Raw genomic sequence first — 25,127 nt, 5'->3', positions numbered from 1 at the left:
CATGCCTCATATCTTCAGCTTTCATGATTAAGATACAGCATCCTGGTCTCAAAATCAACTCTCTCACTCTCCATCCTGATTTTAAAAATTCTATCATGTTATGGTCACTCATCTCTAAGAAATCTTGCACAGCTAGATTGGCAATGATTCCCTTCTCATTACATAGAACATAGAACATAGAACAGTACAGCACAGAACAGGCCCTTCAGCCCACAATGTTGTGCCAACCATTGATCCTCATGTAAGCACCCTCAAATTTCTGTGACCATATGCATGTCCAGCAGTCTCTTAAATGTCTCCAATCACCTTGCTTCCACAACTGCTGCTGGCAATGCATTCCATGCTCTCACAACTCGCTGTGTAAAAAACCCGCCTCTGACATCCCCTCTATACTTTCTTCCAACCAGCTTAAAATTATGACCCCTCATGTTAGCCTTTTCTGCCCTGGGAAATAGTCTCTGGCTATCAACTCTATCTATGCCGCTCATTATCTTGTATACCTCAATTAGGTCCCCTCTCCTCCTCCTTTTCTCCAATGAAAAGTGTCCGAGCTCAGTCAACCTCTCTTCATAAGATAAGCCCTCCAGTCCAGGCAGCATCCTGGTAAACCTCCTCTGAACCCTCTCCAAAGCATCCACATCTTTCCTATAATAGGGCGACCAGAACTGGGCGCATTATTCCAAGTGCGGTCTAACCAAAGTTTTACAGAGCTGCAACAAGATCTCACGACTCTTAAACTCAATCCCCCTGTTAATGAAAGCCAATACACCATATGCTTTCTTGACAACCCTGTCCACTTGGGTGGCCATTTTAAGGGATCTATGTATCTGCACACCAAGATCCCTCTGTTCCTCCACACTGCCAAGAATCCTATCCTTAATCCTGTACTCAGCTTTCAAATTCGACCTTCCAAAATGCATCACCTCGCATTTATCCAGGTTGAACTCCATCTGCCACCTCTCAGCCCATCTCTGCATCCTGTCAATGTCCCGCTGCAGCCTACAACAGCCCTCTATACTGTCAACGACACCTCCTTGCTTCGTGTCATCTGCAAACTTGCTGACCCATCCTTCAATCCCCTCATCCAAGTCATTAATAAAAATTACAAACAGTAGAGGCCCAAGGACCAAGAGCCCTGTGGAACACCACTCACCACTGACTTCCAGGCAGAATATTTTCCTTCTACTACCACTCGCTGTCTTCTGTTGGCCAACCAATTCTGTATCCAGACAGCTAAGTTACCCTGTATCCCATTCCTCCTGACCTTCTGAATGAGCCTACTATGGGGAACCTTATCAAATGCCTTGCTGAAGTCCATATACACGACATCCACAGCTCGACCCTCATCAACTTTTCTAGTCACATCCTCAAAGAACTCGATAAGGTTTGTGAGGCATGACCTGCCCCTCACAAAGCCGTGTTGACTGCATTTAATCAAGCCATGCTCTTCCAGATGGTCAGAAATCCTATCCATCAGAATCCTTTCGAACACCTTGCAGACGACAGGCGTGAGACTTACTGGTCTGTAACTGCCGGGGATTTCCCTATTTCCTTTCTTGAAGAGAGGAATTACATTTGCCTCTCTCCAGTCCTCAGGTCAGACTCCAGTGGAGAGCGAGGATGCAAAGATCTTCGCGAGTGGCGAAGCAATTGCATTTCTCGTTTCCCAAAGCAGCCGGGGACAAATCTGGTCCAGGCCTGGCAACTTGTCAATCTTAATGTTTGACAAAACTTTCAGCACGTCAGCTTCCTCTATCTCTATCCATTCCAGCATGCACACCTGCTCTTCAAAGGTTTCATTCACTACAAAGTTTGTTTCTTTCGTAAAGACAAAAGCAAAAAACTCATTTAGGGCTTCCCCTACCACCTCAGACTCCACACACACAAGTTCCCTATGCTATCCCTGATCGGCCCGACTCTTTCTTTGACCATTCTCTTATTCCTCACCTAAGTGTAAAATGCCTTTGTGTTCTCCCTAATCCGTTCTGCCAAGCCTTTCTTGTGCCCCCTCCTGGCTCTCCTCAGACCATTTTTGAGCTCTTTCCTCGCCTGCCTGTAATCCTCTAGAACTGAGCTTGACCCTAGCTTCGTCCACCTTATGTAAGCTACATAGAACATAGAACAGTACAGCACAGAACAGGCCCTTCAGCCCACGATGTTGTGCCAACCATTGATCCTCATGTAAGCACCCTCAAATTTCTGTGACCATATGCATGTCCAGCAGTCTCTTAAATGAACCCAATGACCTTGCTTCCACAACTACTGCTGGCAACGCATTCCGTGCTCTCACAACTCTCTGTGTAAAGAACCCGCCTCTGACATCCCCTCTATACTTTCCTCCAACCAGCTTAAAACTATGACCCCTCGTGTCAGCCATTTCTGCCCTGGGAAATAGTCTCTGGCTATCAACTCTATCTATGCCTCTCATTATCTTGTAAACCTCAGTTAGGTCCCCTCTCCTCCTCCTTTTCTCCAATGAAAAGAGTCCGAGCTCAGTCAATCTCTCTTTATAAGATAAGCCCTCCAGTCCAGGCGGCATCCTGGTCAACCTCCTCTGAACCCTCTCCAAAGCATCCACCTTCTTCCTTTTGATGAGAAGCTCCACAGCTCTCGTCATCCAAGGTTCCTTTTTCTTACCCCTTCTTGCCTGTCTCAGAGGGACATATTTACTCATCACTCACAACAACTGTTCCTTAAACAGTCTCCACATGTCTATAGTGCCCTTACCATGGAACAATTGCTCCCAGTCCATGCTTCCCAACTCATGTCTAATCGCATCATAGTTTCCTCTTCCCCAATTAAATATCTTCGCATTTTGTCTAATCCTCTCCTTCTCCATAGCTATGTACAATGTGAGGCAGTTATGGTCACTATCACCAAAATGCTCTCCCACCACAAGATCTGAGACCTGCCCCGGCTCGTTTCCGAGCACCAAGTCTAGAATGGCCTCTCCCCTCGTCGGCCTGTCAACGTACTGAGTTAGGAAACCCTCCTGAACACACCTTACAAAAACAGCACCATTCAAATCTCCTGCTCGAAGGAGGTTCCAATCAATATTGGGAAAGTTAAAGTCACCCATTACAACAACCCTACTACGTCCGCACTTTACCAAAATCTGCCGACCTATGCTTTCTTCAATCTCCCTGCTGCTACTGGGGGGCCTGTAGTAAGCCCCTAACGAGGTGACTACTCCCTTGCTGTTCCCAATTTCCACCCACACTGACTCGGTAGGCAGATCTTCCTCGACAATGGAAGCTTCTGTAGCTGTGATACCCTGTCTGATTAGTAGTGCTACACCCCCTCCTCTTTTTCCACCCTCCCCATTCTTTTTAAATGCTCTAAACCCTGGAATATCCAGCAACCATTCCTGCCCCTGAGAAACCCATGTCTCTGTTATGGCCACAACATCATAGCACCAGGTACTGATCCATGCTCTAAGTTCATCACTTTTATTCCTGATACTCCTTGAGTTAAAGCAAACACACTTTAACCGATCCCTTGGTTTCTTCCCGGGAAAATCCTTCCCACTAGCTGGTCTACCTCTTGCTACTGCCTCACCTGCATCAACTCTCACCTCCGGTATACAGCTCAGGTTCCCACCCACCTGCCATACTAGTTTAAACCCTCTCAAACTACTCGAGCAAACCTTCCACCCAGGACATTGGTCCCCTTCCAGTTCAGATGCAACCCGTCCATCTTGTACAGGTCCCACCTTCCCCAGAAGGCATCCCAATTGTCTACATATCTGAAGCCCTCCCTCCTACACCAGCTGCGCAGCCACGTGTTAAGCTGCGCCCGCTCCCTGTTCCTCGCCTCGCTATCTCGTGGCACCGGTAGTAAACGAGAGAACACTACTCTGTTCGTCCTGCTTTGCAGCTTCCATCCTAACTCCCTGAAATCACTTTTTATATCCTCAATCCTTTTTCTGGCTATATCATTAATCCCAATATGTAACACGATTTCTCGCTGTTCGCCCTCCCCTTTTAGAACCTTATACACCCGATCGGAGACGTCCTGGACCCTGGCACCAGGGAGGCAACATACCTTCTGGGAATCCCGATCCTGACCTTTAACGTGCGTTTCCTTAGCTGTGGTGGAGTGATGACCCTCATTCCCCACAGGAGACCTCCTCCTTGTATAGATAGTTCTAGCTTCCACATGACATGTGGTTTCAGTTCCAGTTGCTCCATTTGCAGTACCACACCCACCACTCACGTAGTCGTGGGTTATTTTGACTGTCTCTCTTAATTTGTCCTACCGTTGCCAGAGTGTTCCCTACTTGCTCAAAGTAGAAAATGTCTACATAAGGACTGTTTGTTGTCAACTCATTTGGCAAGGGTAATCTAAAATCCTTCAGCATTCTCTCCTAAGTGTCTGATTTACAGCATCCCACAGTGAACTTCAGTTTTTACTTTTGAAGGGGACTTGTATAATGCCATGGCATCAATGATATGGCCTTAGTATTGTATGGAAATCTTTTTTAAAAAATCACAGTCAGTTTTCCTCACTTCTTCAAATCTAACTTGTGAGGATGCTCTTTTTTAGGTTCTCCCTGTGAGTAAAACATTGTCTTGGTAACACTGGACTCCTTTCAATCCACTTCAAATCTGATCCATGGCATGTTAGAATAATCCAAGCACAGATGGATTTCAAATGGAAATCTCTTGTTTTTGAATACTACTTTACGTGTCACAATAATCAAGTATTCCCGTGACTTAGGATCTCTATTCATCTGGAGATAGACTTGACTAAGGTCAATCTTACTGAAAAGCAGACCTCTAGCTGGTCCAACAAGTAGGTCATCGATTACAAGCAAAGCATACTGCTCAGCACATAGTGCTGGATTAGTAGCGAACTTGTAAGCAACGCAGATGTATACTCCATCTATCAGTGGAATGATAGGTGTGGGCCAATCATTTTTGGATTCAAGGATTCCAATCTTGACCAGTGTCACTCAATTATGGTCATAGTGTCATAGAGGCGTACAGCATCGAAACAGAACACTTTGGTCCAACTCATCTACGCGAACAGAATATCCTAAATTAATCTAATCCCATTTACCAGTATTTGGCCCATATCCTCTAAACCCTTCCTATTCATGTACCCATCCAAGTGCTTTTTAAATATCCTAATTGTACATGCTTCCACCACTTCCTCTGGCAGCTCATTCCTTACACACACCATCCTCTGCTTGGAAAACGTTGCCCCTTACGTTCATTTTAAATCTTTCCCCCCTCACCTTAAAGCTGTGCCGTCTAGTTTTTGACTCCACTACTTGAAGGAAAAGACCTTGGCTACTCATCCTATCCATGCCCCTCATGATTTTATAAACCTCCAAGTTCTCCCCTCAGCCTCCAAAACTGCAGGCCAAGTAGTCTAATCAACCTCCCCATAGCTCAAATCCTCCACCCTGGCAACATCATTGGAAATCCTTTCTGAGCCCTGTCAAGTAGGTTTAATTCTGCCTCAACCTTTAGTCTGATTGCACGAGGCACTGATCCTGCCTTGCAACATTTTGCTTGACTCTCATACTTGATTTTCAATTCGACAGAGGTCTTCCCCATGTCTCCCAGATCCCGATGACAATAATGGCACACTTCTTTAGAATTTTGCAATGAATCAGTTTCAGAATCTGACAAGCAACTCAGTTCAACCCAACTGAGTTTGATTTTTTTTCCAGCCATGGTCCTCCCAGTGAAACTAGCAGATTATCCATGCTGTCATTGTACCATGTAGATTTTTTTCCTACTCTTCACTTTCAGTACTTTTGCTGTACTCTGTTCATATTTCTTTCTCAAACACACCCATTCAATGGGCCCTTTATTGCCGCAGTTTCTGCATACGACTAATTTATACCAGCAATTTGCTGTTGAGTGAAGTGCTCTTTCACACCAATGGCAGTTGTGAGTCTGTGTTGGTGCTCATCTCTCAGCTGCCACTATTCCTACTATTTCTTCGTAAGTTTTGAAACCCGGCTTCTCTGGTTGTACCAGGCTCCTCAGGTGACTAAGGACATTCCCACACCCTGCCATAATACCAGGAACAATGGATTCGCTGGGTGGAGGAATTTCAGGTCTCTTTACTATAAAATATTTAACAGCTGATCTGTGGCAAGATCAAACAGGGACAGCAGGGATTTATGAAAGGGACAGAGGGAAATCACACTTGAAAATTTTTAGGGGATTCTTTGTGGATGTAACTCATTCAGTTGATGAGGGTGGAACCACTGGATGTGGTTTCTTTGGGCTTTCAGAAGGCTTTTAACAAAATCCCACATAAGAGATTAGTGCTTTAAATTAAAGCCCATGGGATTGCCGTAGTATATTGAGATGGAAATAAAACTGGTCAGCAAGTATCAAAGGATAGGAATAAATGGTCTTTTTCCAAAGGCAGACTCAGGTGGTGTGTCACAAGGATCTGTGCTCAGACTCCGGCTACCCACCTATTCAAACAAAGGAATCAAATGCAATATCTCCAAATCTGCAGGTGACACAAAGCTGGATGAGAGGGTGAGCTGTAAGGAGGATGCAGAGATGCTTCAGTGTCATTGGGACAAGCTGAATGACTGGGCAAATGTGAGACAGATACAGTATTACACGGATATATGTTAGATTATCCACTTTGGGAGCAAAAACGGAAAGGCAAAAACTGAATGGATATAAATTAAGACATGGGTATGTAGAATAAGATCTGGGCAAACCTGTACTTCAGTCATTGAAGGTAAGCATGCAGGTGCAGCAAGCAGTTAAGATGGCAAATAGCAGAAGTGCCTTCAGAGTGAGAGAATTTGCATTCAGGAGTGGGGATGTCTTGCTGCAATTACATACCAAGAATATTACGTGCAGTTTTGGCCTCTTTATCTGAGGAAGCACACTCTTGCTCTAGGGACAGTGCAGCAAAGGTTTCGCAGACTGATTCCTGGAAGGCAGACTGGCATATAAGGAGAGGTTGCGTCAGATAAGATTATACCACTGGCATTCAGAAGAATGAAGGGGCTTCTCATCGAAGCTTAAAATTCTTACAGGACCAGTCAAGTCAAATGGAGGGCAGATGTTCTTGATGGCAGGGATGTACAGATCAAAGGAGTCACAGTCATTCTTCATACCCTTAAACTAAGACGAGGAGATATTTCTTCACCCAGAGACTGATGAGCCTACAGAATTCACTACCACAGAAATCAATCAATGCTAAAACATTGCACAGTTTCAAAAAGGAGTTTGGGTTTAGCACTTGGAACTAAGTGGATCACAGGATATAAGGTTAAAGGAGGAACAGGCTACTGTGTTGGGTGATTCGATATATTCATAATGAATGATACAGCAAGCGTGAAGGGCCAAATGGCCCATTTCTCATTCTACTTCTTATGTTTCCATGCAAAGTGAATGGCCACAAACTTGGCAGATGGAATATAATGTGGAAAATGTCAGGTTATGTGCTTTGGCAAGAAGAATAAAAGAGCTATATGTTATTAAAATGGAAAAAGATTGCAGAAAGCTGCAGTACAGGAGGAATTTGGAGGTCCTTGTGCATGAATCATAAGAAGTTAGCAACCATGCTCAGCAACTAACAAGGAAGTCTCCTGTTGGCCTTTAGAAGGAATGGAATAAAAGAAGAGGGAAGTATTGCTAAAACAATACAAAGTACTAGACAGACCACATCTCAAACACAGCAAATACTTTTGGCCCTTTATCAAAGGAAAGAAACCTCAACATTGGAGGCAGTCCAGAGAAGGTTAACTAAGTTGATTCTAGGTACTTCGGATCTTCTTTCTAAGGAGGTCAAATAGGTTGGACTTGTACTCTTTAGAATTTAGAAGAGTAAAAGGTTACCTTATTAAAACATACAGGATTCTTAGGGGAACTGTTAGTGTCGATGCAGAAAGTTTGGTTCTTCTTGGAGGAGAATCTACGGCCAAAGGGCATCATCTCAGAATAAGGCGTGACATATTTAAGACAGGGATGAAGATGAATTTATTTCCTTTGTGGGCTTGATTTTGTGGAATTGTTTACTCCAGAGGCCTGTTGAAGCTGGGTTACTAAGAATATTCAAAACAGAGATAGCCATGATCTGATCGAATGGTGAAGCAAATTCAATGGGCTAAAAAGCCAACTTCCATTCCTTCATTTTATGGCTTTATGACCCCTACATTCCTGGGTTTTTCAGTCCTCACACACTCTTTGGAACAATGTCTTTCGAGTATTTATTGTTTGCCACGATCCCTTTAGTTAAACTGCTTCACCTCATGCATCGTTTTCTTTTTCCTTGGACATTTCCCATTTTATATGGGGTAACACAATGCAAGTTGATCAACGACAACAACAAGCGAAAAGTTGCTGGAAAATCCCAGTGGGTCTGGCAGCATCCGTGAAGGGAAAAATAGAGTTAACGTTTCGGGTCTAGTGACCCGAACTCAGAACAGTGAGCAAAGATCACCACTCTTTGCAATTATCATCTTTTCATCTTGTAGATATATCTGCCGCTAACCTAACCCGTCGATCCAGGCTGAGAATTCATTACCACACAAGTTTGCTTTCCTGCACTGAATACTGGGTCCTTCTGTCTCGGAGTGAGAATCACACCGACATTTCTGACTCAGAAGGAGGGCCACTGCTGACTAAACCACACTGTATCCCAGATCCCCTCACATTTTGCTGTATTGAACTCTATCTGCCATGTCATTTCCCATTCTGTTGGCCTATTGCAGCTGATCGGAATCATCCTCATTGTTTGGGCTCCTGCAAGCTTGGCAATCGTGGTAAATTTTGGAACTTCACGCTGTATTGCTCATGTTGAGGTGTGCAATAATAAGATGGTAACTATACCAGGGGATTTCAACTTCCTCAACATTGTTTGGGATAGTCATAATCAGTGAATCATACAATATATGAGGCCCTTCAACCCACTGAGTCTGCGCTATCAAGGACATACTATTATATACACTAGACCCACTGTCAACACACTAGGTCATAGCCTTGAACGTAATGACACGTCAAGTGCTTTTTAAAGATTCTGAGATTTCCCGTCTCAACTATAATCCCAGAGAGTGCATTTCAGACCCCTCTGGATGAAAAAGGTTTTCCTCTAATCCCCTCTAAACCTTTCTTTTTAAAATAATGTCCACCTTGTTATCGAGTGTAAAGTGCACAGTGTAAAGAGGAGTTGGATTTCTATATACGTGTTCAGCAGAGTTTATTGTGTCAACATATGGAAGGTCCATCAAGGGACGGCCCAGTCCCAGATCTAATTCTTGAGAACAAAGTTGCCAAGGTGTTTAAGGTGGTAGTGGGGAGAATATAGTGATAGCAACCACTGTTATGAAAAGGAAAATGGTAGATTGCAAAAAAAAAATTTTGGATCGGAGGAAGGCAGATGTTATTAAAATAAAGCAGGATCTGACCAAAGTAGACCAGGTTCAGCTACGTCTGGCAAATTCTACAGTAGAAAGTGAACGTGTGATTGGGAAGAAAATGGGGAAAGCACAGGCCCAACATGTTTCCTTTGGGATGAAATTTGGAAATAACAAGACAAAGAACCCTGGATGTGTAGGAATATTCAGAATTGGTTAAGAACAAAAAAAAAGAGGCTTTTAGTAGGTACAAAGGGAGCAAATGATGGAGGCCTTAGTGGAGTATAGAAAGCTCAGAGGGAACTTGAAGCAGTTAGGAGTAAACAGGCGCATGAAAAAACATGAAGATAAAATTTGACAGATCCCAAGATATTTCACAAGTACATTTAGGGGAAGAAGATAACCAGAGAAAGAATGGGGCCCATTAGGGTCCGGGGGAAAACTTTATACCGTACAGAAGGACACTGGTAGAGTGTTTCACTTTAGTCTACATTCAAGAGGAGGAAGATGGAGGTAGAGAACTTGGGGACAGGGACTGAGGTACTTGAGCAGACTGACACAGGGAGTGAGGCTTTGCTAGGCCTAAAAGTAGATAATTCTCTAGGTTTGAAGGGGTTGTATCATATGCCACAATAAGAGATGAGAGGAAATCACAGGGGCTCTGACCCAAACTTTGAATTCTTCTCTGGCTACAGGGGAATTGGTAGAGGACAACTAATGTGGTACCATTTTTCAAGGAGAGAGAGAGATACACCAGGAATTACAGACCAATGAATCTCATATCAGTGGGAGGGAAACAACTGGGGAAATTCTGGAGGAGAGAATTCATCTCCACTTGGAAATGCAAGGTTTGATCAGCATGGCTTCATCAAAGTGAGGTCACACTTCACAATTTTGATATAATTTTGCGAGGTATGTAGGTGCCCAGATTTTCACAAGGGTTTTGATGAGCTATAACACATTAGGCTACTTAATAAGATCATAGTCCATGATGTTGCTGTTGTATATTATCATGAACAGAGGACTGGCTCACTCATAGAAGACAGAATTGGGACAAGGGAGGCATTTTCAGACTGGCAACCTGCAGCTAGCGGAGCGCCGCACAGATTAGTGCTGGGGACACAATTATTTATGAAATACATTAATGCCTTGAATGACGAAAGAGAATATACTGTAGCTGATGACACAAAACCATGTGGGAAGGCAACTAGTAAGGATTAATCAAAAAGTCTGCAGAGAGATATTGACAGGCTAAGCAAATGGGCAAAAACTTTGCAGATGGAATATAATGCAGGGAAATCTGAGCTAATGTATTTTGGTAGGAAGAATAGAAAAGCTGGTTATTATTTAATGGAGAATGACTGCAGAAAGCTACGGAACAGAGGGATTTAAATATTCTCGTCTACGAATCACAAAAAGCAAGCATCCAAGTTCATTGGGTAATGAAGAAGGCAAATGGAATGGAATATAAAAGGTTTTGTTAAAATTGTACGAGGCAATTGTCAGATCACAGCTGTAACACTGAGAACAGTTTTGGGAGAAATATCTAAGGATGTGGAGGAAGTTCAAATAAGTTCTAGGAGGTTAAGAAGATTGAATCTGTTCTTGTTGTAATATAGAAGAATGAGATGCCACCTTATTGAAGCTTATAAGATTTTTGACAGGGTAGATGCAGAGAGTTTGTTTTCCCTTGTGGGAGAGTCTAGGGCCAGAGGGCATAATCTCAGAATAAGGGGTCACACATTTAAGATAGAGATTGGGAGGAATTTCTTCCCTCTGAGGGTTGCAAATCTGTGGAATTCTTTGCCACAAAAGACTATTGAGGCTGGTCATTAAGTAAATTTAAGGTTGAGATAGACAGCAGATATTGGGAAAAGGCAGGAAAGTAGACTGGAGAATTAACTGTTCTGCCATGGTCTCTTTGAATCGCAGAGCAGATTCAAAGGGCTGAATGGCCTATTTCTGCTTCTGCGCTCTATGCTTATACTACAGCTGATGCAGTTTGTATGGATTTCAAAAACGCCTTTGACAAGGTCCCACATGTGAGACTGATATTAAAGGTAAACACATCTGGCACCACTGGCTATTACGGCAAGGTAGTTCTAAAATGGCACAGTGGTAAGAGACAGAGCACAGAGGTAGAAGGCTGTTTGTGCGACTGGAAGCTTGTGTCAAATGGCGTACTGCAACGTTCCATATTGGGTCCCTCACTGTTCGTGATATATACAACATAATGAGATATAGATGGGTTGGTCAGATGAGCAGATCAGTGGCAGACAGAATTTAATCCTGAAACATATCAGGTGATGCACATCGGAAGAAGTCACGAGACAAGGAGGTACTCAACGAATGGCAAGACACTAGGAGGCTTAGGGGACACAGACGGATCATGGGGTGCTTGTACACAGAACCTTGAAGGTGGCAGGACAGGTTAACAGGATGATTAAGAATGCGTACTGAGAACTTGCCTTTATCAGTCATGGCACAGATGGTTTCAGCTGGAAGGTTCCGTTGGAATTGTATAGAACTTTAGTTAAGCCAAAGTTGGAATACTGTATGCAGTTCTCATCACCACACTGTTGGAAGGATGTGATTGAATTGGAGGGGGTGCAGAGATTATTCACTAGGATATTGCCTGGGGCGGAGCACTTTAGCTACGGAGACTAGCTGGATAAGGTCAGATTGTTCTCTTTAGAGCAGAGAAGGCTGAGGAGGGACGTGACTGAGGTGCAGAAGATGAGGAGGGGCAAGGTTAGGAAGCAGCCGTATCCTTAGTTGAAGGGTCAATGACAAGGAGACACAATTATGAGGTGAAGGGCAGGAGATGTAGAGGGGATTTGAGGAAAAATATTTTTACCCAGAGGGTGGTGGTAATCTGGAATGCACTACCCAGAAGGGTAGTTGAGACAAGAGAGCTCACAACTTTTAACAAGGTACTGGGATGAGCACGTGAAATTAAAGGTTATTCTCCAAGTGCTGCAAAGTGGGATTAGCGCAGACTTGATTGGCTGAAGGGCCTTCTGTATGCCATATTCCCAAATTCAAATCGTGCATCTATCTCCAAAAATCAGTGTCCTCATACTTGGCAAACTGCTAATAGCGATCTTCTCATCTATTTACCATAACTTGCTGCTTCTGTCCTTCAGCCATCTTTTTTAACCAAATTTGATAGTGACCTATATATTCCATGAATCTCAATTTTATAAATCAATCTTTTATATGCACCTTCCCCTCATCCTTATCTCGGAAAGATTGCACTGCTTCATGAAGGCAGGCTAAAGTAATTCAGCATTACAGCCATACTCTGGTAGTATAATGACAGCATCAGTGACAGTACAATAAGTGCCTCATATCAATTGTTTCAAAACTGGGTTCTACAGTAGAGAGGTAATTTGAGATCTACAAATCAAATCATCTGTCATAACTTGAGATTAAATATATTGGAAAAAAGCACACTAACTAACGCGAGCTTCAATGGTGATAAATTAAATGTAACTAATTGGAACAGTAATATTCCTCATCCAACCTTGCTAAGCAATGCCTCTCTGCACTGATAGGCTGGAAAGCTGCAGTCAAGAACAGATATTCACTATTTATCATCAAGTCGGAACAATTCTGGAATGCTTTTATCTGTCATGAATGTTTAATTACTGCAATTTGAAACGCTCAACGAAATGTAAATCATGAATATGTGATGTTAAAAATATACAAAAGGATCCAGCCCTTTTCTTGATTTATCAGGCGAACAATAGAAGAGCATTTGCATAAAGTGGATATACATTATGAGTGCCCTTATCAAACACCAGTCCAGGGACTGACAGATATCACAGTTAGAAGCAAATACACACATCGGGGCAGCACAGTGGCTCAGTGGTTAGCACTGCAGCCTCACAGCACCAAGTACCCGGGTTCGATTCCAGCCTCAGGTAACTCTCTGTGTGGAGTTTGCACATTCTCCCCGTGTCTGCGTGGGTTTCCTCCGGGTGCTCCGGTTTCCTCCCACAGTCCAAAGATGTGCTGACTAGGGGGAGTGGCCATGCTAAATTGCCCAGAGTGTTCAGGGGTGTGTGTCGGTGATAGGGGGATGGGCTGAAGTGCCTGTTTCCATACTGTAGGGAATCTAATCTCATCTCCATGATAACCGTCAGGAAGTAGCTTTTTAAAAAGATGATTAGAACACTTCTTTACATGTAGCCCTTGGTCTTATGAATATGCAATTAATAATAGATAGGTTAGTGATTGCTATTAATATGAAAGCATTCAATCAAAAAGGTTCGAGAACGATTGCCTACCTTAAAGGTTAAACACTGGAAGGAGCTCACATTTAGAAGGTAGAAGGAACTATGCAAAATCCATCAGATACTTGGAGAATCACCAAGCGATACAAAATATACACTGCTCCTCAAATGGATTCAAAGAGGAAATTGGTTAATATGTTAGAGCATATAGGGTCATAGCAACAAGGAGCAGGAGTAGCAAGGACAGTATTTGCTGCCCATCCATAGTTCCTCCAAATTGTTTGACTATTTCAGAGTGCAGTTAAGTGTCAACCACATTATTGTGGATCTGGAGTCATATGGAGGTGAGATCAAATAAGAATGGCAGAGCTCCTTTCTTAAAGAACATCAGTGAATGAGTCAAGTTTTTATAACGGTGAATAGTGTAACAGTGACAGTGTAACCATCACTGAGACCAGCTTTGTTTATGATTATATCAATTTGAGCATGTGTTGGATAACTGTCCCCATCAAGCCTGCTTCACCATTTAAGAAGGTCGTGGCTGACTTGACTGCAATCTCGGCTCCACATTCCCACCTACCCCCAAAATTATATTGAACTGAATTCAAATTCCATCAGCTGTTACAGTGGAACTTAAGACTATACTCTACAGCATTGTCCCAGGCCTCCGGATTACTAATCCTGTGACATTAATAGTGCTTCACTGACTACCCCAGCATGTCAATCCCCATCCTGAGCATACTTCTTGGCTGAGGCTCCACATTTTCTGGAGTACAGAATTACAAAGTTCACCTCTCTGTGAGTGAAGAGGTTCCTCATCTATCGCTGTTGTTACATTTTATTCTGAGATTGATCTCAAGTTCTACAGCCTGATCTCTTAATTCAAATTACAATAACCTGGCTTTTCAAATGCCCTGTCACATTATCCTTGCCAAGAGATTGATTGTTCATGGTTATGTACAGCATGTCCATGTTGATTTTTCTTCATTTAAGTGCCGTCACCAACCTTACAGACACTACAAATGCATTTGGTCAATGGGAGAGGTTGAATGAGCAAAATTGGACCTTCATTTCTTCCCCACCCCAGCCTCAAAAGGTTTTGTCTTCATTTCAAATTTTTCACATCTTATGGATAATTCTGTACCTTTCCGGTCCCTTCAAGAAGTGCATCCTACCCAAATTATCCTGAGTGTCTCATCTTAAAAATTAGAATATCTTTTGATATCCTCACTGTGGAACAAATCCATTATATACTTAACATAGGATTCAGGTCAAGTTTGTTTTATTCCCCACTGTTTGTTTAACTTCCTGGCCAATGCCCCACGATTTCTCAGGAAACTATTAGTCTCTCTCTGTATCAGAACATCTTCAAAAAACTAATACTTTCTCCAGATCTTGATATAAAAACTGGCGAGTTTCGGTTCGAGATGAGTTCCACAGCACAAAATCATACTTGAACCTTTTAGCCATATAAATCATTTGACAAGCAGATTCTAGGGAGTCAATCTGCAGGATCAAGTGACATCTGAAATGCTGTACATTTACTGCAAACAGTCAAGTTCAGTTTTGCTGGCTTCCACAAATCTTTGACAGCATGGCTGTGGGTGTGAATCACTTAGGTCTGGCCAAATCAGTAAAATCCCACTCCGTTTCTCATCTGAACACTGCCCCAGAGCAATATCATGTGAAAGCACTGCACTTTCCACATACATGGTGGCAATGCCCAGATCTATCCACCCCCTCATTCATTTCTTCCACTGTCTCCACATAACCGGATAGTTTCCATCTATTAAATCTTGAACAGAACGAAGCCATTATCTTTGGTCCTTGAAAGGAGGTCTGCTTGCTAGCTACCGGTTTTCGTTGCACCCTTTGTTATTTTGACCCAGAGTTTAAATTCTGACCACATAGGCCTGATGTCACAAAGTCTACTTATTTTCACATCCACAACATTCGGCCCTAGGTAAGTCCGTTAGTTTTGAAACCCTACCGCATTGATTAACTGTGGTGTTGGGGGCCAGGGAATTGGACGTCCTGGAGGAGGTGGAGGGCGTGGGTGGTGTCACGGACGTAGGTAGGGAGTTCCTGGACCAAAGGGGAGAAAATGGAGTCCAGATAGGTGGAGATGAGTTCAGTGGGGCAGGAGCAGGCTGAGACAATGGGTCGACCAGGGCAGGCAGGTTTGTGGATTTTGGGAGGGAGATAGAAACGGGCCGTGCGGGGTTGAGAACAATGAGGTGGGAGGCTGTGGGTTGGAGGTCCCCTGAGGTGATGAGGTCATGAATGGTGTGGAGATGATGGTTTGGTGCTCGGGTGTGGGGTCATGATCGAGGGGGCGGTAGGAGGTGATGTCGGAGAGTTGGCGTTTGGCCTCGGCGATGTAGAGGTCAGTGCGCCATACTACCACTGCGCCACCCTTGTCTGCGGGTTTGATGGTGAGGTTGGGGTTGGAGCAGAGGGCCGGCCGTTCTGCGGGGGAGAGGTTGGAGTGGGTGAGAGGGGTGGAGAGATTGAGGCGGTTTAATGTCTCGACGGCAGTTAGAGATGAAGAGGTCGAGGGAAGGTAGGAGGCCTGGGGGTGGTGTCCAGGAGGAGGACTTGTGTTGGGAGCGGGTGAAGGGGTTAGTGGAGGGAGGGTTAGGTTCCCAGTTGAAGAAGTACGCGTGGAGGCGAAGGCGGCGGATAAACTGTTCTATGTCCAATCGTGACTGGTATTCGTTGATGTGTGGTTGTAGAGGGACAAAGGAGACCTCTTACTAAGGACTAACCGTTCGTCCTCAGTTAGTGGGAGGTCTGGGGGGATGGTGAACATGCGGCAGGGTTCAATGTGACTGTCTTCACTGGGGTTGCTGGCTGTGAAGGTTGTGGGCGGAGCGATGAGGGCGTCGGCCGTGGGCGGGGTTCCGTCGGCGGTTGGAGTATCGGGGTGGGCGGCAGCAGCTGCGGCGAGGGTGGTGTGTGTGGTGTTGTAACTGGAAGTGGAGGCGGTGACTGCAGCAGCGGTCCCGGAAGTGGTGTGACCGGCGGAGGCAAATGTGACATCATCGGTTGGGGTCTCCGGCCGTGTCCTCATGGTCAATGGGGGCAGGGACAGACTCGGGATTTGGGAGGCACAGGAAAGTAGAGTTCTGTTTTCACAGGTTGGAGTATAATAGGATAAAGTACAATACACCAAATCTTCTTTGGTACCTTTTCCTTCCATAAAACTGCTTTTCGTAGATGCACACGGAATTCATTTTATACACATTTAAAAATTTCTAAGTTCAAGAGGCCAGTTCCAGCACTTGGACTTGCATCTTCTTCATCATCACAACAGAACAAAATAAAGACTCACTCTTTGTAAGTCACGTTTTCAATTTTTAGTGACAAGGTGTAGTGCGAGAACTGCTCACTTGATGTTAAAATCTCTTAACTATGTCCCTATATATTTCAATCCTGTGAAATATGTGGAACGAGTTCAAGAAAAGGATTAATTTTGTTGCTCTGGGAGAGAGCTGGTACAGATAAAGTGGTTGAATGGCCTCCTCCCATGCTAAAAATATCCATAACTGTTGTTGGCGCTGCTGAATTAAAGTGGGCATCCTTTCATTATGACTGTGAGACGCAGCATGTTACAATAGATGGCATAATGGAGAAATCCTTTGTTATTAATGAATTTTTCAGCACTAGGCATCCTTCCGAAGTCAAATGTTCAACGTATACCTGTTGCACTGACTTGGTTCCAAATATTTATAATGTGGAGGTGCTGGTGTTGGACTAGGATAGACAAAGTCAGAAGTCACATGGCATCAAGTTATAATCTGACAGGTTTATTTGAAATCACAAGATAATAAAATGTGAGGCTGGATGAACACAGCAGGCCAAGCAGCATCTCAGGAGCACAAAAGCTGACGTTTCGGGCCTCGACCCTTCATCAGAGAGGGGGATGGGGGGAGGGAACTGGAATAAATAGGGAGAGAGGGGGAGGCGGACCGAAGATGGAGAGTAAAGAAGATAGGTGGAGAGAGTGTAGGTGGGGAGGTAGGGAGGGGATAGGTCAGTCCAGGGAAGACGGACAGGTCAAGGAGGTGGGATGAGGTTAGTAGGTAGCGGGGGGTGCGGCTTGGGGTGGGAGAAAGGGATGGGTGAGAGGAAGAACCGGTTAGGGAGGCAGAGACAGGTTGGACTGGTTTTGGGATGCAGTGGGTGGGGGGGAAGAGCTGGGCTGGTTGTGTGGTGCAGTGGGGGGAGGGGACGAACTGGGCTGGTTGAGGGATGCAGTAGGGGAAGGGGAGATTTTGAAACTGGTGAAGTCCACATTGATACCATATGGCTGCAGGGTTCCCAGGCGGAATATGAGTTGCTGTTCCTGCAGCCTTCGGGTGGCATCATTGTGGCAGTGCAGGAGGCCCATGATGGACATGTCATCAAGAGAATGGGAGGGGGAGTGGAAATGGTTTGCGACTGGGAGGTGCAGTTGTTTGTTGCGAACTGAGCGGAGGTGTTCTGCAAAGCGGTCCCCAAGCCTCCGCTTGGTTTCCCCAATGTAGAGGAAGCCGCACCGGGTACAGTGGATGCAGTATACCACATTGGTAGATGTGCAGGTGAACCTCTGCTTGATGTGGAATGTCATCTTGGGGCCTGGGATGGGGGTGAGGGAGGAGGTGTGGGGACAAGTGTAGCATTTCCAGCGGTTGCAGGGGAAGGTGCCGGGTGTGGTGGGGTTGGAGGGCAGTGTGGAGCGAACAAGGGAGTCGCGGAGAGAGTGGTCTCTCTGGAAAGCAGACAGGGGAGGGGATGGAAAAATGTCTTGGGTGGTGGGGTCGGATTGTAAATGGCGGAAGTGTCGGAGGATAATGCGTTGTATCCGGAGGTTGGTAGGGTGGTGTGTGAGAACGAGGGGGATCCTCTTGGGGCGGTTGTGGCGGGGGCGGGGTGTGAGGGATGTGTCGCGGGAAATGCGGGAGACGCGGTCAAGGGCGTTCTCGATCACTGTGGGGGGAAAGTTGCGGTCCTTAAAGAACTTGGACATCTGGGATGTGCGGGAGTGGAATGTCTTGTCGTGGGAGCAGATGCGGCGGAGGCGGAGGAATTGGGAATAGGGGATGGAATTTTTGCAGGAGGGTGGGTGGGAGGAGGTGTATTCTAGGTAGCTGTGGGAGTCGGTGGGCTTGAAGTGGACATCAGTTACAAGCTGGTTGCCTGAGATGGAGACTGAGAGGTCCAGGAAGGTGAGGGATGTGCTGGAGATGGCCCAGGTGAACTGAAGGTTGGGGTGGAAGGTGTTGGTGAAGTGGATGAACTGTTCGAGCTCCTCTGGAGAGCAAGAGGCGGCGCCGATACAGTCATCAATGTACCGGAGGAAGAGGTGGGGTTTGGGGCCTGTGTAGGTGCGGAAGAGGGACTGTTCCACGTAACCTACAAAGAGGCAGGCATAGCTGGGGCCCATGCGGGTGCCCATGGCCACCCCCTTAGTCTGTAGGAAGTGGGAGGAGTCAAAAGAGAAGTTGTTGAGTGTGAGGACGAGTTCAGCTAGGCGGATGAGAGTGTCGGTGGAGGGGGACTGGTCGGGCCTGCGGGACAGGAAGAAGCGGAGGGCCTTGAGGCAAAATCCACAAACCTGCCTGCCCTGGTCGACCCATCGTCTCAGCCTGCTCCTGCCCCACCGAACTCATCTCCACCTATCTGGACTCCATTTTCTCCCCTTTGGTCCAGGAACTCCGCAGCTACGTCCGTGACACCACCCACGCCCTCCACCTCCTCCAGGACTTCCAATTCCCTGGCCCCCAACACCTCATATTCACCATGGACGTCCAGTCCCTGTACACCTGCATTCCGCATGGAGATGGCCTCAAGGCCCTCCGCTTCTTCCTGTCCCGCAGGCCCGACCAGTCCCCCTCCACCGACACTCTCATCCGCCTAGCTGAACTCGTCCTCACACTCAACAACTTCTCTTTTGACTCCTCCCACTTCCTACAGACTAAGGGGGTGGCCATGGGCACCCGCATGGGCCCCAGCTATGCCTGCCTCTTTGTAGGTTACGTGGAACAGTCCCTCTTCCGCACCTACACAGGCCCCAAACCCCACCTCTTCCTCCGGTACATTGATGACTGTATCGGCGCCGCCTCTTGCTCCCCAGAGGAGCTCGAACAGTTCATCCACTTCACCAACACCTTCCACCCCAACCTTCAGTTCACCTGGGCCATCTCCAGCACATCCCTCACCTTCCTGGACCTCTCAGTCTCCATCTCAGGCAACCAGCTTGTAACTGATGTCCACTTCAAGCCCACCGACTCCCACAGCTACCTAGAATACACCTCCTCCCACCCACCCTCCTGCAAAAATTCCATCCCCTATTCCCAATTCCTCCGCCTCCGCCGCATCTGCTCCCACGACAAGACATTCCACTCCCGCACATCCCAGATGTCCAAGTTCTTTAAGGACCGCAACTTTCCCCCCACAGTGATCGAGAACGCCCTTGACCGCGTCTCCCGCATTTCCCGCGACACATCCCTCACACCCCGCCCCCGCCACAACCGCCCCAAGAGGATCCCCCTCGTTCTCACACACCACCCTACCAACCTCCGGATACAACGCATTATCCTCCGACACTTCCGCCATTTACAATCCGACCCCACCACCCAAGACATTTTTCCATCCCCTCCCCTGTCTGCTTTCCGGAGAGACCACTCTCTCCGCGACTCCCTTGTTCGCTCCACACTGCCCTCCAACCCCACCACACCCGGCACCTTCCCCTGCAACCGCAGGAAATGCTACACTTGTCCCCACACCTCCTCCCTCACCCCCATCCCAGGCCCCAAGATGACATTCCACATCAAGCAGAGGTTCACCTGCACATCTACCAATGTGGTATACTGCATCCACTGTACCCGGTGCGGCTTCCTCTACATTGGGGAAACCAAGCGGAGGCTTGGGGACCGCTTTGCAGAACACCTCCGCTCAGTTCGCAACAAACAACTGCACCTCCCAGTCGCAAACCATTTCCACTCCCCCTCCCATTCTCTTGATGACATGTCCATCATGGGCCTCCTGCACTGCCACAATGATGCCACCCGAAGGCTGCAGGAACAGCAACTCATATTCCGCCTGGGAACCCTGCAGCCATATGGTATCAATGTGGACTTCACCAGTTTCAAAATCTCCCCTTCCCCTACTGCATCCCTCAACCAGCCCAGTTCGTCCCCTCCCCCCACTGCACCACACAACCAGCCCAGCTCTTCCCCCCCACCCACTGCATCCCAAAACCAGTCCAACCTGTCTCTGCCTCCCTAACCGGTTCTTCCTCTCACCCATCCCTTCCTCCCACCCCAAGCCGCACCCCCCGCTACCTACTAACCTCATCCCACCTCCTTGACCTGTCCGTCTTCCCTGGACTGACCTATCCCCTCCCTACCTCCCCACCTACACTCTCTCCACCTATCTTCTTTACTCTCCATCTTCGGTCCGCCTCCCCCTCTCTCCCTATTTATTCCAGTTCCCTCCCCCCATCCCCCTCTCTGATCAAGGGTCTAGGCCCGAAACGTCAGCTTTTGTGCTCCTGAGATGCTGCTTGGCCTGCTGTGTTCATCCAGCCTCACATTTTATTATCTTGGAATCTCCAGCATCTGCAGTCCCCATTATCTCTGATATTATTTGAAATCACACAAGCTTTTGGAGTGCAGTCCCTTCATCAGGTACGGTCAGAGAGGAAAACACACAGGCACACAATTTATAAGCAGACAGATCAAAACAGCAGACAACTGGTGTGAGTGGAGTGTCAGATAATAAGTCTTCATCCAGGATGTTTGTTTATTTGCAGATATTTTGTTGAAGAAGCACACAACTAGTAGTTACAGTCAGTCAGTGTGGCATCTTACAAATTCTTGCTTTTGAAATAAAGGTTAAAACTCTAAGACAGATTCTGAACACAAGCCTCGAAACTACAAGTCAGAGTCTGACCTGAGATGTCACCTTTTGTACATTCCTGTTGCGCTGCCTGATTATCATGACAGCACAGCACTGACATTGACTTTATAAACACTTTGCTTGCCTCTGACACGCTTGGTCACCTGTATAGAGTTATTATCTGACACTCCACTCACGCCAATTCTATGATCTTTTGATCTCTCTGCTTATAAGCTGTGGTCACCTCACTAACTGCACCTGATGAAGGGGCTGCACTCCAAAAGCTTGTGTGATTTCAAATGAACCTGTTGGACTATAAGCTGGTGTCATGTGACTTCTGACTTCAAACACTTATAGAATGTGTTTTCAATCCTACCGTGACTTGACAATAAGCCAACTTCTTAAAATTTATAAAATGACAAGTATGTCTAACCTTGAGCCTTTAAAAAAGTAAATATTACAACCATAGTACAGTCAGGCAGTAAAGGCAGAAGGAATGATTTAATCAACTGTGTCTGACACCACACAATTAATCCCCCTTATGGAAGAAAGGTTGGCTGCGTTCTCTTTCTTCAGGAACATCCAGCTAATACCACCTTACTACTGCTTGTTTTATTCATCTGGTGTCCCATCTAATTCCTTTCAGTCTTGGTCAAACCCTCATGTAATTTATTTCAATTTTCAACAAAATAAATTTAACTTTAGGTTTTGGAAATAATTGGAGAACATGGTGGAAAAATCAAGATATATTGACAAGTAAACAAATGGCTAACTTCTGTTTCCTTGTCAGTGAAGCCTTTTGAACAGAACATAAAGTTGCGGAACTCTGTAGAGACAACAATTTAAAACTGGGAAGACCACTGTTTGTGGTCCCCACACCAATCTCTATTCACGACCTACTGAGTGCATTACTCCTCCTTGGCAACAATGTAATGTTACGCTTGTCTCAGCACAACCTTGGCATCTTGTTTATCCCAAGATGAACGTCCGACCACACATTCATGCAATCCCTAAAGCTGTCTCTTGTCTTGGCTCATTAGCAGTGAAACCTTCAACTGAAACTACTTCACTTCTGGACCTGACAATTCCAATGCATTCCCTGCTAGAGTCCCACATTTGCCCATTGAACACTTGAGGTCGTCAAAACTCCACTGCCTGAGACTCATCTTGAACCAAATCCTATTCTCTGTGCTTTCTACCTAACTGATAGTATTAACAGTAATTTTATTAAATTCTCATTTTTGTTTCCAAATTGTTCCTTGGCTATGCCTATCGTTATTTGGATAATCTCCACCAGTCCGACCATACTTCAGGGTATCTGCACTCGTCTAATTATGTCCTCTTGCCCACTCTTGATTTTAAATGGCCTATCGCTATTTGGATAATCTCCACCAGTCCGACCATACTTCAGGATATGTTTGGTTGCCAAACATTTAATTTTGTAGGCTTCAAACCCAACAAGAGACTTCCTCCACCTCTTAGCCTCTGTACCTTTCCTGTTTTAAGGCACTTTTTAAAACAATCCTCTTTGATCAAGCTCTTGATCATCAGAACTAAGAACTTAATAAGGCTCAGTTGTATTCTGGGATCGTTAATACTCATTCCGGATGCCTTCAAAAGTTTCCATCCATTAAAGAGATTATATAAGTGGTTGAAGTCATTGCACAGCAGAGGGGGACAAATTGGGGAGTTATTTCAAAGAGCTATGATATGCCAGAAGACCTCCTTCCACACGCCAACTCTGATTCTACAAACACAAAAATGATTTTCAGACTTGGGAAGATCCTTCAAAAATGTCACAAGTAACCAGCTTTTGGGCAGAGTAGAGTTGCTGAGATGATAGACCAGGATTTAGGGGTACCAGTAGTGATAATATACTGAACACAATCAAATTTTGAGGTTGTAGAATGATGAGGTCTTCAGCATTTTTGACACTTTGACCATTTTCCTTCCTCTTCACAGAACAAGTCAAATAGCGGCAGCTCAATGTTGCGTGGCCACTCAAGCCTGCTCCACCGTTGATGATGATTTTGGCTGGTCTTCCACATCAGTTAAACTTTTGCTCATATCTCATCCTCTTTTCAAAACATTGATCTATTCACGTGTAGTATCCCTCTCGCTAACTTCATGTGAATTCATTCCAATCACTGAACTCCTAACGCTGACTCACCCGAGATCAAAAAATTCAGCTGAGATCAAGAACTGATCTAGCCTGTATGGCTGAGCTGGCTTTTAAAAGGTTTGCCAGTGAGAAACATTCATTAAAAAAAATACAAATGCATGGATTGCTCTCCAATCCTAAACTCTATTCAAATTCAGTTGACTGAACGGTTGGTTTGTGATGCAGAGTGATCCCCTGCAAGAGAGGGCTCAATTGCCACACCAGTGAGCTTACCACAAATGATCTTCGCCTCAAACCCTCTACTTGCCTGAGGCATGGTAATCTTCTGGTTAAATCATAACCAGTTGTCTCTCTCTAAGGAGTCGCCAAATGGCGTGGTAAGACTTTTCCTTTAATCACGATAACATGGCAACAAGTAGATAACTCAGCTGATGTCACTGACTAATAGAATCCTCAACTATACTAATATTAACGATGTGATATCATCAGAAGGCATGCTCAACTAAGTTTTAATTTGCAAATTAAGTTAACAACCATTCAATCAATATCACTGAAGTACTCATATTACTGATCGTCTCGATACAACATTGTGGTTACATCTGTTCATAAGTGAAGTGTAATGTAATTGCACTTACTGTGGTTTTATCAATGTGACCCTGCAATGAGTCAATAAGCAGGTCACCCACAGGTTGCTGATCAGTGTGGACCCCCTCAGCTGTTATCACATGAGCCTCAAGATCATCCAGAGCTTTCTGCAGTTCTTGAAGTTTCTCCAACGCCTTTTCCACCTGTTTCTGCCAGTTGCTCGCACGGGTTTTCAATTGCTCCCAATTTTCCTTCACTTCTATTGACTGTTTGCGGACAGCTTTGGCAATTCTCTGGGCTCTCTCTTCCAGGGTAGGTTCTGGAAATATGAAGTGCAAATAATTTATCAACTATTCATGACTTTGATCAATGGAACTTCAGTTTTCTTTCTAAAACCCTTTCCTTTAAAAGGTCTCTCTGGACTTTCTCCTGAAATTGGGAATATCTAGTATAAGACTAAAGATTTTATTCATTAAAAATTTATGACTACCAAGGAAACTTTAAAAAAGGAAAAGGATTAGAGTGACTAAATGGGTAAAGTTCTCAACAAAAGACATGAAAAATCCGTTCAGGATATCTTTCGTAGCTATGAAACAAGCATCCAACATAAACCAACTTTCATCTTTCAGGGCTGGCAAGTTAGAATGATAAACTCTAAGTCTACCCTGCATAGTTAACTCAAGAACTCACTTAATGAGGTTGTTAAGAGATATAGGGATAACAAAGTGAGCAGCTGAATGAACACAGCAGGCCAAGCAGCATCTTAGGAGCACAAAAGCTTCCATGTTGGGCCTAGACTCTTCATCAGAAAAGGGGGAGGGTGAGGGGGAGAGGCCTCTGAAATAAATAGGGAGAGAGGGGGAGGCGGATCGAAGATGGATAGAGGAGAAGATAGTTGGAGAGGAGACAGACAAGTTAAAGAGGTGGGATTGAGCTAGTAGAGGTGAGTGTA

The 25,127-nt window shown here is 45.3% G+C and overlaps 1 pseudogene; it reads right to left on the bottom strand.

Moving 5' to 3' along the window:
* Positions 1-25,127, bottom strand: part of LOC132207694 (utrophin-like) — a 127,644-nt pseudogene that overhangs the window by 43,385 nt on the left and 59,132 nt on the right.

Source organism: Stegostoma tigrinum, unplaced genomic scaffold, assembly GCF_030684315.1.
Source record: "Stegostoma tigrinum isolate sSteTig4 unplaced genomic scaffold, sSteTig4.hap1 scaffold_124, whole genome shotgun sequence".
NCBI lineage: Eukaryota > Metazoa > Chordata > Chondrichthyes > Orectolobiformes > Stegostomatidae > Stegostoma > Stegostoma tigrinum.
This window is presented reverse-complemented; position numbering and strand designations above follow the sequence as displayed.